Source organism: Bufo bufo, chromosome 3, assembly GCF_905171765.1.
Source record: "Bufo bufo chromosome 3, aBufBuf1.1, whole genome shotgun sequence".
Taxonomy (NCBI): domain Eukaryota; kingdom Metazoa; phylum Chordata; class Amphibia; order Anura; family Bufonidae; genus Bufo; species Bufo bufo.
The window spans coordinates 410,165,575-410,183,834 of NC_053391.1; positions in this window are offsets into that span (position 1 = coordinate 410,165,575).

Here is an 18,260-nt window from a genome sequence, read left to right on the forward strand (position 1 = left end):
CAGGCAGGTTGTGCTGACTCAACCCCCCACTTTTTTTCTTTGTAGCATATATTGGAGGCATGGCGATCTCCTTTGAGTCAAGCACACCTGACCAGTCAATCTGTCCTGGAGGCTGGTTTTAAAGTCAGTATAAAACTGAGTCTGCTTATATAGAACCTACCATTAGCCATCTGGCTCCAGGAGAAGTATATGGTGGGTTCAGCATGCATGTTGGTACTTGCATCCCTGGATCCAATGAAAGCTGTAATGGCACCGGACGGGGTTACAAGCAAAGTGTACTTGGCTTGCATGCTGACCTGCATTCCCTGGATTTTATGTGGCTGTCATGGCCCATGAACAGGTAGGAACAAGAGTTAGGGACCACTCAATTGAGACGACCTTGACGCGGTGAGTGGCTTACTATGCTTTGGCCAAAATATAAACCAATGTCTCATCCAGCATGGAGGGCAGAGTGCTGGATGCAGTGTGCGATCACATTTGCATTTTCCGTTTGTATATGTATTTCGCCATAGTGATCTGCACCTGCAGGCAGGTTGTGCTGACTCAACCCCCCACTTTTTTTCTTTGTAGCATATATTGGAGGCATGGCGATCTCCTTTGAGTCAAGCACACCTGACCAGTCAATCTGTCCTGGAGGCTGGTTTTAAAGTCAGTATAAAACTGAGTCTGCTTATATAGAACCTACCATTAGCCATCTGGCTCCAGGAGAAGTATATGGTGGGTTCAGCATGCATGTTGGTACTTGCATCCCTGGATCCAATGAAAGCTGTAATGGCACCGGACGGGGTTACAAGCAAAGTGTACTTGGCTTGCATGCTGACCTGCATTCCCTGGATTTTATGTGGCTGTCATGGCCCATGAACAGGTAGGAACAAGAGTTAGGGACCACTCAATTGAGACGACCTTGACGCGGTGAGTGGCTTACTATGCTTTGGCCAAAATATAAACCAATGTCTCATCCAGCATGGAGGGCAGAGTGCTGGATGCAGTGTGCGATCACATTTGCATTTTCCGTTTGTATATGTATTTCGCCATAGTGATCTGCACCTGCAGGCAGGTTGTGCTGACTCAACCCCCCACTTTTTTTCTTTGTAGCATATATTGGAGGCATGGCGATCTCCTTTGAGTCAAGCACACCTGACCAGTCAATCTGTCCTGGAGGCTGGTTTTAAAGTCAGTATAAAACTGAGTCTGCTTATATAGAACCTACCATTAGCCATCTGGCTCCAGGAGAAGTATATGGTGGGTTCAGCATGCATGTTGGTACTTGCATCCCTGGATCCAATGAAAGCTGTAATGGCACCGGACGGGGTTACAAGCAAAGTGTACTTGGCTTGCATGCTGACCTGCATTCCCTGGATTTTATGTGGCTGTCATGGCCCATGAACAGGTAGGAACAAGAGTTAGGGACCACTCAATTGAGACGACCTTGACGCGGTGAGTGGCTTACTATGCTTTGGCCAAAATATAAACCAATGTCTCATCCAGCATGGAGGGCAGAGTGCTGGATGCAGTGTGCGATCACATTTGCATTTTCCGTTTGTATATGTATTTCGCCATAGTGATCTGCACCTGCAGGCAGGTTGTGCTGACTCAACCCCCCACTTTTTTTCTTTGTAGCATATATTGGAGGCATGGCGATCTCCTTTGAGTCAAGCACACCTGACCAGTCAATCTGTCCTGGAGGCTGGTTTTAAAGTCAGTATAAAACTGAGTCTGCTTATATAGAACCTACCATTAGCCATCTGGCTCCAGGAGAAGTATATGGTGGGTTCAGCATGCATGTTGGTACTTGCATCCCTGGATCCAATGAAAGCTGTAATGGCACCGGACGGGGTTACAAGCAAAGTGTACTTGGCTTGCATGCTGACCTGCATTCCCTGGATTTTATGTGGCTGTCATGGCCCATGAACAGGTAGGAACAAGAGTTAGGGACCACTCAATTGAGACGACCTTGACGCGGTGAGTGGCTTACTATGCTTTGGCCAAAATATAAACCAATGTCTCATCCAGCATGGAGGGCAGAGTGCTGGATGCAGTGTGCGATCACATTTGCATTTTCCAAGTTATTGTTTTGCTCTCCTTGTGCCGATTGAACAGGTCTGACCCATCATGGCGTAGATTTCAGGTTTCCTGTGGTATCTGGCACAAAGATGCCATCAGCAGACACAAGTCCTGTAAGTTGTAAGGTGAGGACTCCATGGATCAGACTTTCTGAGCCCATCCCACAAATGCTCAATGATGTTGAGATCGGGGAGAATTAAGAAGCCATCAACACTTTGAGCTCTTTGTCATGTTTCTAAAACCATTCCAGAACAATTTTTGCAGTATGTCTCACTATGAACCATTAATATTAGGTAAAGTGTAGTCGTTTTTGGAGGAAATCAGTGCAAGTTTGATTTGGCGTGGCGCACTATCCTGCTGAGGTCACCAACATTAGGGTATAGCATTGCCATAAAGGCAGGTACTTGGGAGTGCAACAGGGTTTATGGCACGTGACAAAGTAACATCTATTTGAATGTCACGACCCAACAAAACATTGCTGAGAGCATTAAACTGCCTTCACTGACTTCCCTTTTCCCCCACAGTGCAAAGTGTCCACATGATGCAAAATAAATTGTGCTTCTTCAGACAAGGCCACCTTCTTCCATTGCTCTATGGCCAAGTTCTAATGTTCATATGCCTATAGTAGGCACATTCAGCTGTGGACAGTGATCAGAAGGCGCACTAACCAGTAGCAGCTATGTAGCTGCATGGAACTGTGCTCTGGCTCCTTTCCATCATAGCCAGCAATCTGTGCTGCAGTAGCTCCTCTACGGGATTGAACTAAATGGGCAATCCTTTGCTCCCTATGCAGGTTGATAAGCTTTGGGCACCCAAGACCCTGTTGCTGCTTCACCGACTGTTCTTCCTTGAAACACTTCTGGTAGGTTCTGACCAGCAAATACTGGGAACACCCTACAAGACCATCCATTTTGGAGATCTTCAGCTCCTGACAGCTCCTCAACTAGTCATTACAAATAGGCCCTTGTTAGAGATTAGTGCCAAGCTGAAAGTGGTGGTAACAGCTTGTGGACTCCTTATGAATCACTTCTTGAATGCACTTATCAAGGAGCTGTTGGCTGTATGCATGTTTTATTTTTATGCAAACATACTGGTACAATTTATGATTGGGACGTAATCTCCATTTATAGGAGATTTGAAATCACTATGGGGCCAGTCTCTGCTACTTTCAGCAGATGGACAGTATTTGATGGTAACTGTATGAACACTGTTTAGGCTACTTTCACATCTGCATTGTTAATTCTAGTTTTCAGATCCAGCAGAGGATCTCAAACTGGAATTAAACGGACCCGTGCCATTTAATACATCCGGATGCATCCGTTTCATCCCAATCCGGCTGTATTAAATCAAAATTGAACAAGCTGAATCTGGGGGGGGCTTGGGGGAATAAAAATACTTCAATTACTCTTACCGTTAATATGTTTACCATGAGCCCATGACAGCACCTGTGAGAGATCCTCCCCCTTCCGGACAGGAAACAGGAACTTCCCAGATCTTTAAATTGGTCCACTGCCTTCCACCACTCAGTATTTGACAAGATTCCTGGGACCAGCAATACACCTATATACAGTGAAACTAAGAATACAAGCAAAAAAATAACACAAGGAAAACTGTGCCAAATATATACCCAGGCATATCTCCTCTTTGGCACAACACTTATATATAGATAACTTTTTTTTTTTTTTTAGGGAGGGAATTAGGTAGGTGCTGTCATGGGCTCATGGAAAACATATTACCGGTAAGAGTAATTGAAGTATTTCCATTACGCCCCATGACAGCACCTGTGAGAGATCCTCCCCCTTCCGGACAGGAAACAGGAACTTCCCAGATCTTTAAATTGGTCCACTGCCTTCCACCACTCAGTATTTGACAAGATTCCTGGGACCAGCAATACACCTATATACAGTGAAACTAAGAACACAAGCAAAAAAATAACACAAGGAAAACTGCGCCAAATATATACCCAGGCATATCTCCTCTTTGGCACAACACTTATATATAGATTACTTTTTTTTTTAGGGAGGGAATTAGGTAGGTGCTGTCATGGGCTCATGGAAAACATATTACCGGTAAGAGTAATTGAAGTATTTCCATTGCGCCCCATGACAGCACCTGTGAGAGATTAGACTAGATGACTATTAGGGAGGGACTACAGCCTGCAGCACCTTTCTCCCAAAAGACATATCCTGCACAGATGAAAGGTTCAATCTGTAGTGCTTGTAAAACGTAGAGGGGGAACTCCACGTTGCTGCCCTACAAATTTGCTCAATGGTAGCGCACCCCTTTTTTGCCCAGGAAGAGGCTACTGCCTTAGTGAATTGGGCTGAAAAATCCAAATGTACCTGACAACCTGACTGTGAATATGCCAGACCTATCGCTCTCTTGATCCATCTGGCTAAGGTACGGCTTGTGACTTTCGAACCTCTGTTCTGACCCTGAAACTGAACAAAGAGTTGTGGGGTTTTCCTAAAGCCCTTCTTGGACTCTAAATATGCACAGACACACCTCCTCACATCTAAAGTATAAAAGGACTCTTCACCCTCATTCTTTGGGTTTTGACAAAAGGAGGGGAGAACTATTTCCTGAGATTTATGGAATACCAAAACTACTTTGGGCAGGAATGCAGGATCCGGTCTGAACACAATTCTATCCTCCAGAATCTGAGTATATGGCGGGGAAGATAACAAAGCGGATAGTTCTCCTACTCGTCTGGCGGATGTAATGGCCACTAAAAATACAGTTTTATAGGATAGCATCTTTAAAGGGATGTCTCCAAGGGGCTCAAACGGGGCCTTGGTTAGAGCGGATAGCACCAGGTTAAGGTCCCACGGGGCTGATTTAGATTTAACTGTAGGTCATAGTCTAGAGGAACCCTTAATAAACCTTTTGACCCAGGGATAAGTAGCTAATCTAAAGTCAAAGAGAGCACTCAGTGCCGAGACCTGGGCCTTGAGAGTTCTAGGTTTAAGCTTTTTGTTAAGGCCTTCCTGCAAGAAACTCAGAATTAAAGGGATGTTGGGTGAGCTCAAGTCTAGGCCAGGCCCTGCAAACCGAAGGAAGGTCTTCCATACCCTCAGATAGATTTCAAAGGTGACCTTTTTCCTACTGGCTAGAAGAGTCCCAATCACTTGTTCTGATAGACCTCTAGACCTGAAGAATCGCCTCTCAAAATCCAGGCTGTCAGGTGCAGGTTCTTCACTTCCGGATGATGTAGAGGGCCCTGATATAATAGGTCCTGCCTTTCTGGAAGTATCCAGGGATCGGCTATTGATAGTCTCCTCAACCAGGCAAACCAGACTCTTCTCGGCCAGAATGGTGCTATTAGGATTACTGTTGCCTGCTCCCTCCTGATCTTTTGGATCACTCTGGGCAGTAGGCTGATGGGAGGAAACGCATAGACTAGGTCCTTCCCCCATGGTTGCGAGAGCGCATCTGTGCCTATAGACTGATCTTCCCTGCTCAGAGAAAATAAACTTTCGCACTTTTTGTTCTCTACCGAGGCGAATAGATCTATTATGGGAGATCCCCATAGGGCTTCTATTTGGTGAAATACCTCCTGATTCAGACACTAATTCGCCTGGCTGAATCTGTGCCTGCTGAGAAAGTCAGCGTGGTGATTCTCTGAGCCTTTCAGATGGACCGCTGAGAGAGAAAGAGCTTTCCCCTGTATTAGCAAGAAGATCCTGGATGCTAGCTGCATTAGCTGAGGAGATCTTGTCCCCCCTTGTTTGTTGATATATGGTACCACTGAGGCGTTGTCGGATAGGATCCTGACATGTTTTTGAGGCAATGATGGGAGACTTTCCTTTAATGCGCACAGGACTGCTCTTAACTCCCTGGCATTTTGGGATTGAGCACTTTGGGTTTTTGACCAAGGGCCTTGGAAAAAAACCAAAACTGAATGGGCCCCCCACCCCCCAAGGGCTTGCGTCGGTGTTTATTATTAGGGGGTCCTGTTTCAACCACTCTACTCCCTGACTCAGGTTCGGAGTTTTTAGCCACCAAGTTAGGGACCGGGTCACTGACCCCGGGATCACAATCTTGCGATCCAGGGATAGCAACCCCCCGTCCCAATTGGACAAAATGTGCCAAGTATTCTGGACCTGAATTGGGCCCACCTCACAGCAGGAATGCAAGCCGTCATCAGACCCAAAATAGACATTGCTTTTCTTAGGGACACTGTCACGGAACCATGAACCAGACGTACAACAAGAGATAAGTGAAAATAAGAAGGCTTTATTGAAAATAAAGCTGTAAAGCAAAAGTACAAACGGATGGTGAAACCGAGCAGAGTCTTTGCGAAGCCAGAGGTCAGGAACCAGAAGGGTAGTCAGACGAAGCCAGGATCAGGAACCAGCAGGGTAGTCAGACGAAGCCAGGATCAGGAACCAGCAGGGTAGTCAGACGAAGCCAGGATCAGGAACCAGAAGCAGCAGCAGTCTTAGAAGCATGTGAACACAAGAGGACCAAGCAAGGAACTGAAGCCACAGACCTCCTATATATATGAGCTAGGCATCCAGCTCCTCCCAGTGGGAAGGAGGAGCCGCAGGGTGGAAGGCTACAAGAAACCCAGAAACCAAGATGGCCGCCAGCACATGTCAAACGAAGGAGAACAGCAGGAAGGTAAGACCATGACAGTACCTCCCCCTCAAGGGCCCCTCCTCCGCGGAGCACAAAACGGTTTCTGAGGGAAGCGTGCGTGGAAGGCTCGGAGCAAGGCAGGAGCATGGACATCTGCGGAGGGAACCCAGGAACGCTCCTCTGGACCATAACCACGCCAATGGACCAAAAACTGCAACCGACCGCGGACCAGGCGTGAGTCCAGGATATTGCTCACCTCATATTCCTCACGATTGCCCACTTGGACCGGACGAGGCCGAGGAACCGAGGAAGTGAAACGATTACACACCAGTGGCTTCAACAGGGAGACATGAAACACGTTGGAGATCCGCATGCCAGGAGGAAGCGCAAGGGCATAGGCTACCGGGTTTACCCTGCGAAGCACTCGGAAGGGACCAACAAAGCGAGGCGCCAGCTTGGGAGTGGGCACTCGAAGGTTGAGGTTGCGGGTGGACAACCATACACGGTCTCCGACCTGGTAGGAAGGAGCAGGCGCTCGTCTGCGATCAGCCTGGAGTCTCTGGCGCTGCGCAGAGACCTCAAGGGACTTCTGGATCTGTACCCAAGAAGCACGTAGGACGGAAAGGTGATCCTCCACAGCCGGAATATCCTGGGGAGAGAATACCTCCGGTAACACGGCAGGTTGGAACCCATAATTGGCCATGAAGGGAGACGTCCCAGAGGAAGAGTTCACCGCCGTGTTCCTGGCAAACTCAGCCCAAGGCAGGAGGTCAACCCAATTGTCTTGGTGATCGGAGACATAGCAACGAAGGAATTGCTCCAAGGCCTGATTGGATCGTTCTGCGGCCCCATTGGACTGAGGGTGGTAGGCCGAGGAGAAGGAGAGATGAATCCCCAACTGGGAGCAAAAGGCGCGCCAGAACCTGGACACAAACTGACTCCCCCGATCCGACACAATCTCCTTGGGCAAACCGTGCAACCGGAAGACCTCCCTGGCAAAAATCGTGGCCAACTCTTGTGCAGAGGGTAACTTCTTGAGAGGAACACAGTGGCACATTTTGGAAAACCGATCCACAATCATGAGAATAACCGTATGGCCTCGGGATGCAGGGAGGTCCACAATGAAATCCATCCCCAGGTGTGACCATGGGCGCTCCCCGGTGGCTATGGGTTGCAGAAGGCCCAACGGAAGGTGCCGAGGGGACTTACTCTGGGCACAAACGGAGCATGCCGCTACATATGCGGCGATGTCGGAACGTAGGGAAGGCCACCAGAACAGACGTGAAACAGCCCAGGACAGCTGATTCTTTCCAGGATGCCCCGCGGTCTTGGAGTTATGGTAGGTTCGCAACAACCGAGTGCGCAACTCCTCAGGCACAAAACATCTGCCGTTGGGTCTCCCAGAGGGAGCACCAGATTGAGCCGCCAAAATCTGCTCACCCAGGGGAGAGGTCAGGCTGGTGCGAATGGCGGCCAGGATCTGATTCGGAGGTATGACCGAAGTCGGAATCGACTCCTCCCTGGACAGCTCGGAGTACTGCCGTGATAAGGCATCCGCCCTGATGTTCTTGGAACCGGGTAGGTAGGAGACCACGTAATTAAAACGTGACAAGAACAGAGCCCATCTGGCCTGACGTGGTGTCAATCTCTTGGCCTCAGAAAGGTAGGTCAGATTCTTGTGGTCCGTCAGGATGAGAACCGGAACCACCGAACCCTCGAGCAAGTGCCTCCATTCTTTAAGGGCCTGCACGATGGCCAATAACTCCCTGTCACCAATCTGATAGTTGCACTCCGCGGAAGACAGTTTCCGGGAGTAAAACCCACAGGGAAGCAGAGGACCTTCTGGTGTTTTACGCTGAGACAGAAGGGCGCCTACTCCCGTCTCAGACGCGTCCACCTCGAGGACAAAGGGCAACCCAGGGTTGGGATGCGACAGAATCGGAGCCGACACAAAGGCGGACTTTAGGGCCTCAAAAGCTCGGATGGCCTCGAGCGGCCAGACCTGGGAATTACTGCCCTTCCTGGTCAGATCCGTGAGAGGCTTGGCTAGCATGGAAAAGTCCCTGATGAACTTCCGATAATAATTGGCGAAGCCCAAAAAGCGCTGCAGGGAACGAAGACCACTGGGCTGGGGCCACTGTAAGACAGCCGAAACCTTCTCAGGATCCATGGAGAACCCCTCAGCGGAAATGATGTAACCTAAGAAGGTTACCTGGGATCGGTGAAATTCGCATTTCTCAAGCTTACCGAACAGCTTGTTCTCTCGTAACCGTTGCAACACTCGTCTGACATCCAGAATGTGGGCCTCCATGGATTCAGAATATACCAAGATGTCATCCAAATAGACCACCACGCACTGCTGCAACAGGTCACGGAAAACATCGTTGATGAATTCCTGAAAGACTGCGGGCGCATTGCACAACCCAAAGGGCATAACCAAGGATTCATAATGACCGGTCCTGGTGTTAAACGCGGTCTTCCACTCATCGCCCGCCTTGATCCTTACCAGGTTATATGCCGCCCTCAGGTCGAGTTTGGTAAAGACCGTGGCCCCTTTAAGGCGATCGAACAGCTCGGAAATCAAGGGTATCGGGTAAGCGTTCTTGATCGTGATGCGATTGAGACCCCTGTAATCGATGCAAGGCCTCAACTCACCGCCCTTCTTTTTCACAAAGAAAAATCCAGCCCCTGCCGGGGACGAAGATTTGCGAATGTGTCCGCGTGAAAGCGCCTCCCTCACGTACTCCTCCATGGCCTCATTCTCCGCTACCGACAGTGGATAGACTTTGCCACGAGGAGGAACGGCACCAGATTGTAACTCTATGGCACAATCGTATGGGCGGTGCGGAGGTAGGGCAACCGCGCGCACCTTATCGAATACATCCCGGTACTCCTCGTATTCAGGAGGCAACAGAGAGTCCGAGGAAGTACACAGCAACTTGACAGACCCATGGATGCAACTAGCCCCACACTGCGGTGACCACGAGAGGATCTCGACCGATCTCCAATCGAAAGTCGGATTATGCTTCTGGAGCCAGGGGTACCCCAAGACCACCGAGTAGTGTGGAGACGAAATAACCTGGAGGCAGACCGACTCTCTGTGAACGGCACCAATGGCTATCCCCACTGGAAGGGTCTCATGAGTCACGTGTGGCGGCAGAAGGGGTCTGCCGTCTATCGCCTCAAGAGCCAGTGGGGAACCTCGAGCCTGCAGAGGAATGGAATTGGCGGCAGCGAACACACTATCAATGAACAAACCACCAGCACCAGAGTCCACCAACGCCTGGGTCGTCACCGAGCCCCCGACCCAGGAGAGGACAACAGTGATCAGTGGTTTGTCAACACGGGAAACCGGGGACGAGGAGACTCCACCCAAGATCTGCCCCCGACAGGATCTCAGGTACGAGCGTTTTCCCGGACGGTTCGGACATGCCAACCGAAAATGCCCACCGAGACCACAGTACATGCATCGGCCCTCGCGTCTCCGGAGTGCCCTCTCCCCCTCGGACAGGCGAGCAAACCCCAGCTGCATGGGTTCACCCCCAGACAAGTCATCCCCAGGAGGCGTGGGAGGAGAGGGAGGCACGGGTGGGACAGTAAACGTAGGCACCAATCTGTTAGAAGACCTCCGCAGGTTCTCCTTAAAGGAAGGTCTCTCCCTGAGTCTGGTGTCAATCAAAATCAGGAAAGAAATAAGAGACTCGAGCTCAACTGGTAGGTCCTTAGCTGCAACCTCATCCTTCAAGGCATCCGAGAGACCATGAGAGAAAGCAGCGACCAGAGCCTCATTATTCCAGCCCACCTCTGCTGCCAGGGTACGAAACTCAATGGCGTATTCAGCTACGGATCGTGAACCCTGTCTGATGGACATAAGGAGCTTCGCAGCAGAGGCCGCACGAGCCGGCACATCGAATACCTTCCGAAGAGAAGCAACAAAACCGGAAAACTCGGCAACCACCGGATTGTTGTTCTCCCATAAAGGGCTGGCCCAGGCCAAGGCCTTGTCCGAGAGCAGCGAGATCAAGAAGCCCACCTTTGATCTCTCAGTAGGAAAGGCATGTGGCAGCAACTCGAAATAAATGCCCACCTGGTTAAGGAAACCTCGGCACTGAGTTGGCTCTCCCCCAAAGCGCTGTGGAAGAGGGGCAGAACCGGTCATACCCCGAAACACCGCAGGCGCAACAACAGGTGTCGGGGTAGACTCTGGCGCAACAACCGGAGCGGCAGTAGGAGCGAGCCCAGGAGCGACAACCGACCCATCGGCAACGGGAGCGAAATGAGCCGTGCGTTCAAGCAGGGTTTGCAACACCACAGCGAACCGACCCAACAGGTGATCCTGCTGAGTCTGGCAACCAGCGTGGGTAGCGAGGATGGCCCTGTACCGTCAGAATTCATGGCTTGGTCCTAATGTCACGGAACCATGAACCAGACGTACAACAAGAGATAAGTGAAAATAAGAAGGCTTTATTGAAAATAAAGCTGTAAAGCAAAAGTACAAACGGATGGTGAAACCGAGCAGAGTCTTTGCGAAGCCAGAGGTCAGGAACCAGAAGGGTAGTCAGACGAAGCCAGGATCAGGAACCAGCAGGGTAGTCAGACGAAGCCAGGATCAGGAACCAGCAGGGTAGTCAGACGAAGCCAGGATCAGGAACCAGCAGGGTAGTCAGACGAAGCCAGGATCAGGAACCAGAAGCAGCAGCAGTCTTAGAAGCATGTGAACACAAGAGGACCAAGCAAGGAACTGAAGCCACAGACCTCCTATATATATGAGCTAGGCATCCAGCTCCTCCCAGTGGGAAGGAGGAGCCGCAGAGTGGAAGGCTACAAGAAACCCAGAAACCAAGATGGCCGCCAGCACATGTCAAACGAAGGAGAACAGCAGGAAGGTAAGACCATGACAGACACTTCCTTGGTTCTGCTGAAAATCCAGATTTTCTGCTGAATAGCTTTCCTCTTGTCTACCGGAAGATAAGATTTCTGTGTTTGGGAATGTAGTAAGATGCCTAGGAAAACACATTTGGAGGTTGGAATCAGGGACGATTTGTCACAATTTATTAACCAGCCAAGACTTATCAGGGTCCCCTGGACCTCCTGTATTTGAGATATCAACACCTCTGGGGACTGCCCTACCAAGAGAAGGTCATCCAGGTATGAGATTATAATGATGTCTGATCTTCTTATCTCTGCCATTACCTCTGCCAATAGCTTTGTGAAGAGCCTCGGCGCCTGCGATATCCCAAAGGGAAGTGCTCTGAACTGCAGATGGACAATCGATTCCCTCATCTTTACCGCTACCCTGAGGTATTTCTGAGATGATGGATGAATGGGTACATGATAGTAACCATCTTTTATATCTATTGAGGCCATCACGCAGTTGGGGGACAGATGGAGAACCGTGGAGGAGATCAGGGGCGGACTGAGAACCCTCAGGGCCCCCGGGCAAAATAAATCAAGGGCCCCCTTACAGGCCCCACCCATGTTCTGCTGCAAGCCCCACCCTTGTCCCGCCTCCATGCCCCGCCTCCAGCCACACCCTACACAATCTTTAATAAGATTTCAAAGTTAAAGCGACACAAAAGGCACCCAGACCACTTCAGCTCATTGAAGTGGTCTGGGTACAGGGTCCCTTTTGCAAATCGAGCTGCAATGTTCTAGAGAAGCTGCATTGTTTACGTTCCAGCAATAAGTCAGCCTCTAGTGGCTGGCAGCCACCTGAGGGCTTCCTGGATTAAAACAGACCTTTGGTCTGGTATCTGACGCTGGACGTCCTCACACCCTGCATGATGACCTCCAGGGTCAGATTTTTCCCCATAGGAAAGCATTGATTCAATGCTTTCGTATGGGGTGATCTAATCTCAGCATCCATTAGTGAGCCTCTGTTAGAAGCAGTGTGGGCATAACTACTGTGAAGAGGGCACATATCTGGGCATAACTACTCTGAAAGGGGGGGAGGGCCCTTCACAGTAGTTATTAATCCCTTTCAGCAGTCCCCCCTTCAGTGAATGGGGGACTTCTGAAAGGGGTTAATAACTACTGTGAAGGGCCTAGCCGTCTGGGCAACCCCACAGATCATCCCCCCACCCACCTTGTACTTGTTCCACTGATCTGCTACTTGCGGGCTACATGGGCATGAGTTCAGTCACTTCGGTGCGCAATCCCATCCTGCGGCGCGTGATCCCGCGAGACCCGTGACCTACAGCGGCGGGTCTTGCGGGATCACGCGCTGCAGGATGGGATTGCCCACCAAAGTGACTGAACTCATTCCCGCGCAGCCCACAAGTAGCGGAACAATTACAAGAGGGGTGGAGAATAGCCAAATTAAAAAATATTTTGAACCAAAAGGTGTTATGGGGGCTCTGTGGATGGCACTGTTATGGGGGCTCTGTGGATGGCACTGTTGTGGGGGCTCTGTGGATGGCACTGTTGTGGGGGGGGGATCTGTGGGTGACACATATATAGCACCTTATGCTATATATGTGTCATCCACAGATCCCCCCATAACAGTGTCCCTGTGAGTGAATGATCCCCAATACAGGGTCTGGGGGCCGGCATCTGGTGTTGTAATGGCAGCGGGGCCCGGTGCAGTCACTGTATTCTATTACACCGGGCCCCGCTCACTGTAATACTAATATTCATATGTGAACAACTTGAAATCCTCTGCAATCCTCTCCCTCTGAGCTCTCTGTACTCACAAACTCAGTAGCAGGCCGGGCGGCAGCGCAACTCACTGACGTCACACGCCTGCTCCTCCTACTTTATAAATGAAGCAGGCGGAGCCAGTGGCGTTGCTAGGGCTGGTGTCACCCGGTGCGGTAGAAAATGGTGTTGTCCCCCCCCCCCCCGAAGCAATAATTTTTTAGCCATATATGGGGGCTATGGTGGTGCTGCTGCCATAGGGGGCATCCGTTAGCTCAGCAGACCCCCCTAGCAGTCAGAGCCTGGTCTCGGGAGGGGCACTTCCAGATTATTTTCTGTCCACCACCACAAAACAATGGTGCTTATAGAACAGACTACACAGTGTAGAGGTATACTGTATATTGTGGGGCACAGTGTAGCGGTATACTGTATATTGTGTGGCACAGTGTAGCGGTATACTGTATATTGTGTGGCACAGTGTAGAGGTATACTGTATATTGTGTGGCACAGTGTAGCGGTATACTGTATATTGTGTGGCACAGTGTAGCGGTATACTGTATATTGTGTAGCACAGTGTAGAGGTATACTGTATATTGTGTGGCACAGTGTAGCGGTATACTGTATATTGTGTGGCACAGTGTAGCGGTATACTGTATATTGTGTGGCACAGTGTAGCGGTATACTGTATATTGTGTGGCACAGTGTAGCGGTATACTGTATATTGTGTGGCACAGTGTAGCGGTATACTGTATATTGTGTGGCACAGTGTAGAGGTATACTGTATATTGTGTGGCACAGTGTAGAGGTATACTGTATATTGTGTGGCACAGTGTAGAGGTATACTGTATATTGTGTGGCACAGTGTAGAGGTATAATGTATATTGTGGGGCACAGTGTAGCGGTATACTGTATATTGTGTGGCACAGTGTAGAGGTATACTGTATATTGTGGGGCACAGTGTAGCGGTATACTGTATATTGTGTGGCACAGTGTAGCGGTATACTGTATATTGTGTGGCACAGTGTAGAGGTATACTGTATATTGTGGGGCACAGTGTAGCGGTATACTGTATATTGTGGGGCACAGTGTAGCGGTATACTGTATATTGTGTGGCATAGTGTAGCGGTATACTGTATATTGTGTGGCACAGTGTAGCGGTATACTGTATATTGTGTGGCACAGTATAGCGGTATACTGTATATTGTGTGGCACAGTGTAGCGGTATACTGTATATTGTGTGGCACAGTGTAGCGGTATACTGTATATTGTGTGGCACAGTGTAGTGGTATACTGTATATTGTGTGGCACAGTGTAGACTATATGTGTATAACATAAACATATTTCAAATGAAAACTTACAGTTACTTAGCTTGGCCCTTGGGGATCTCGGACACCACTAACAGTTTGGCCGGGGGCTCGGCGGAGCTGATGTTGTGTTTCATCCTAATGAGAAAGATTTCATAATAAGGATTTGGAGAAGGGGCAGAGGGATAGCAGAGCAGGGAGAGGCTGGTGCTGCTACTAGGGGGTCATACCATGGGGGAGTAATAAAGCCCACCATAATGCCCCCCCCCCCCCCCCCCAGTAGAAATAATTCTCCTTTTAATGTGACAGTGCAAAAAATACCCCCTTGTAATGCCCCCAGTTGAGCTAATGTCCCCATAGTGGCTCCATAATGTCCCAGTATAAAATACCCCTATATAGTGCCCCCAGTAAATTCCCCCATAGTGCTCCTATCCCCCCTTCCTGCTAGTGCCCCCCATAATGTACCAATATAAAATGCCCCATATATAGTGCCCCAGTAGATGCCCTCAGTGTCCGGCCTCTGATAGGCTGCCGGCCTAGTGTCCCCCATAATGCCCCCCAATAATGTGCCAGTAAGTGTCCCCATAGAAGCCCCCCTCATCATGTGCCAGTATCAAGTGCCTCCCCCCCCCCCCCCCACATGTCCCAGTATCATAGTGCCATCCCCCCCAATGTGCCAGTATCAAGTGCCTCTCTCCTTCCCACCCCCATGTGCCAGTATCATAGTGCCAAACCCCCCCATGTGCCAGTATCAAGTGCCTCTCTCTTCCCCCCCATGTCCCAGTATCATAGTGCCATCTCCCCCCCCCCCCCAAAAAAGTGCCAGTATCAAGTGCCTCTCTCCTTCCCCCCATGTGCCAGTATTATAGTTCCAACCCCCCCCCCATGTGCCAGTATCAGGTGCCAACCCCCCCCCCCCCCCCCATGTGCCAGTATCAGGTGCCTCTCTCCTTCCCCCCCCATGTGCCAGTATCATAGTGCCAACCCCCCTCCCCCTCCCCATGTGCCAGTATCAGGTGCCAACCCCCCTCCCCCCCATGTGCCAGTATCAGGTGCCAACCCCCCTCCCCCCCCCCCCCATGTGTCAGTATCAAGTGCCTCCCGCTCCCCCCATGGCAGTAACAGTCGGGTATTAAAAAAAAAAAAACACTTATATGTCAGCAATGCGATGCAGCCTCTTCCTGTGTCCCGCCCTGTATGTCCATATATGGAGTCAGTGCTTGTATTTCAGAAAAGTTTCTGCTGGGATTCGAACCCACAACCTTCTGTATCACAGGCAAAGCACCTAACCACACGACCATAAGTGCTGCATTGACACTGACTGAAAAAATATGAGACTTCTACTGTTATAGCTGGCTAAGTGTACATCTAGACACATGACTGTGCCCTAACACACCCAGCACTGCTATATCTCTGTATGACAGCTGTCCCAGCACACTCAGCTCTACTATATCTCTATATATGAAAGCTGCCCCAGCAAACCCAGCTCTGCTACATCTATACAGATGACAGCTGCCCAAACACACCCAGCACTGCTATATCTCTATATGGCAGCTGTCCCAGCACACTCAGCTCTGCTATATCTCTATATATGATAGCTGCCCCAGCACACCCAGCTCTGCTACATCTAATACACATGACAGCTGCACCAGCTTAGATTTTGATGCTACATCGCCCTTCCACCCCTTCAACCATAGGGACCTTCTGGCTGAATTGGACAGTGCGGCCGCTCTAGCAGAAAGTCTCAATGCATCAGCGGAGGCATCAGAAATAAAGTCTACTGCTCTGGACATGGTTGGTATAGCTTCCAGAAGCTGATCCCTAGGAGTCTTGTTCTCTATATGAGACTCTATTTCCTCCAACCAGACTTTTAATGACCTTGCCACTGAACTAGTCGCTATATTCGGTTTAAAGGCAGAAGTGGATGCCTCCCAATTCTTTCTTAAGTAGGCGTCTGCCCTTTTGTCCATGGGATCTTTAAGGGACCCTAAATCCTCAAATGGAAGAGCTGATTTATTTTTTATTTTTGCTACAGGGGCGTCTACCCTGGGTACCTCCTGCCAAGCTGATACTTCTTGATCATCAAAGGGGTACTTTCTCTTAACCGCTCTAGGGATAAATAATTTTTTGTCGGGGTTCTCCCTTTCACGTTTATCAGGTCCTTGATACAACCCTGAATGGGGAACACCCTAGACTTTTTTGGCTTTAGGCTTTCAAACATGAGTTCTGGCCTAGACCTGGACTCCTTTTCCTCATCCAGCTCCATCGTGGATCTAACCGCTTTTAATAGTAGATCCGTATCCTCCACTCTGAATAACGGCTTCCCTGTCAAATCCTCAGAGGAGGAATCTGAGCTTGCAATGGCGCCCTCCTCAGACTCAGTAGTATCCTCCACTATCGTCTGAGCCTTCTTATGTCTGGATGAGCTAGGCAGGGATTTTTTTTTAAGATGTTCCACAGAAGAACGAACTTCCTTTTTAACTAACTCCTGGATGCTTTGCAATAAAGATGGCGACTCGTCTGCTACTAACTTATCCAGACATGGTTGGCAACATGTTTTGGGGTAGGATGGGCCCAAATTACGCTTGCAAATTCCACACTCCTTAGCTCTTGTTTTGTGGGTAGCTTTTCTTGGGGCTTCTTTAACCTGCATTTAATAAAATAGCCCCAATCAGTCTAATTCTGACCACAATAATAACTCCCCAAAGGGAGATGGTGGGGGCTAACCCCTCTTACCCCAAGGAGTACCATGCTGGATTTGGAAAGCAGCTCTGTCTGTGCGCAGTTGAACTTCCCCTTCTTCCTGCATGATGTTGCTTCAAGGGGGGCAATGGAGGGAAGATCTGGCCGTCCGGTCAAGTATCTGTCTAGCCGCTGCTCCCTCCAGGCTGGCTGGCCGGCATCCCCTTTTTCAAATGGGCCACGCAATGCCTGCCATGTTTAAACTCCTCCCCTTCCGGCCGGTGGAACACACGTGTCACTTCCGGTGCGACACGCACGTCCAGACTCGGCCTGCCGCAAATGAGAGGAGAAGATCCACCTCACGCCGAACTTTGCCGGCCTGGCAAGGGACAACGAGGCAGCCACAGGCATCCCCCATGGCGCTGAAGAAGGGAGAAATACAAGATTACACTCACCGGTAATCACTTTTCCATGAGCCCATGACAGCATCCTTGAGAGAGCCCGCCTCTATCCAGGACAAGAAATAGGAACTTCCGTGGAGAGCTTCTTAAGGAGGGACCCGGCCTCTATCCACCAGTTATTTGCGAGAAACTTGGATTTTTGTATAAATTATAGGACAACTTTCTCCTTTATATATATATATATATATATATATATATATAATTTTTTTTAATTTACTTATATTTATTTATTTATTTTTTGGGAGGGAATAATAGCGGGTGCTGTCATGGGCTCATGGAAAAGTGATTACCGGTGAGTGTGATCTTGTATTTCCCTTATGCCCATGACAGCACCCTTAAGAGATGACTAGAATAGAAACTAGACTTAGGGAGGGATAACAGCCTGCAAGACTTTCCTTCCAAAGGATAACTGATCCTTGCTGCCTAGATCCAGCCTGTAATGATGGAAAAAGGTAGTAGATGATTTCCAAGTAGCGGCCCTACAGATTTGATCTAGGGAAGCTTTGGCTCTTTCTGCCCAGGAAGTGGAGAC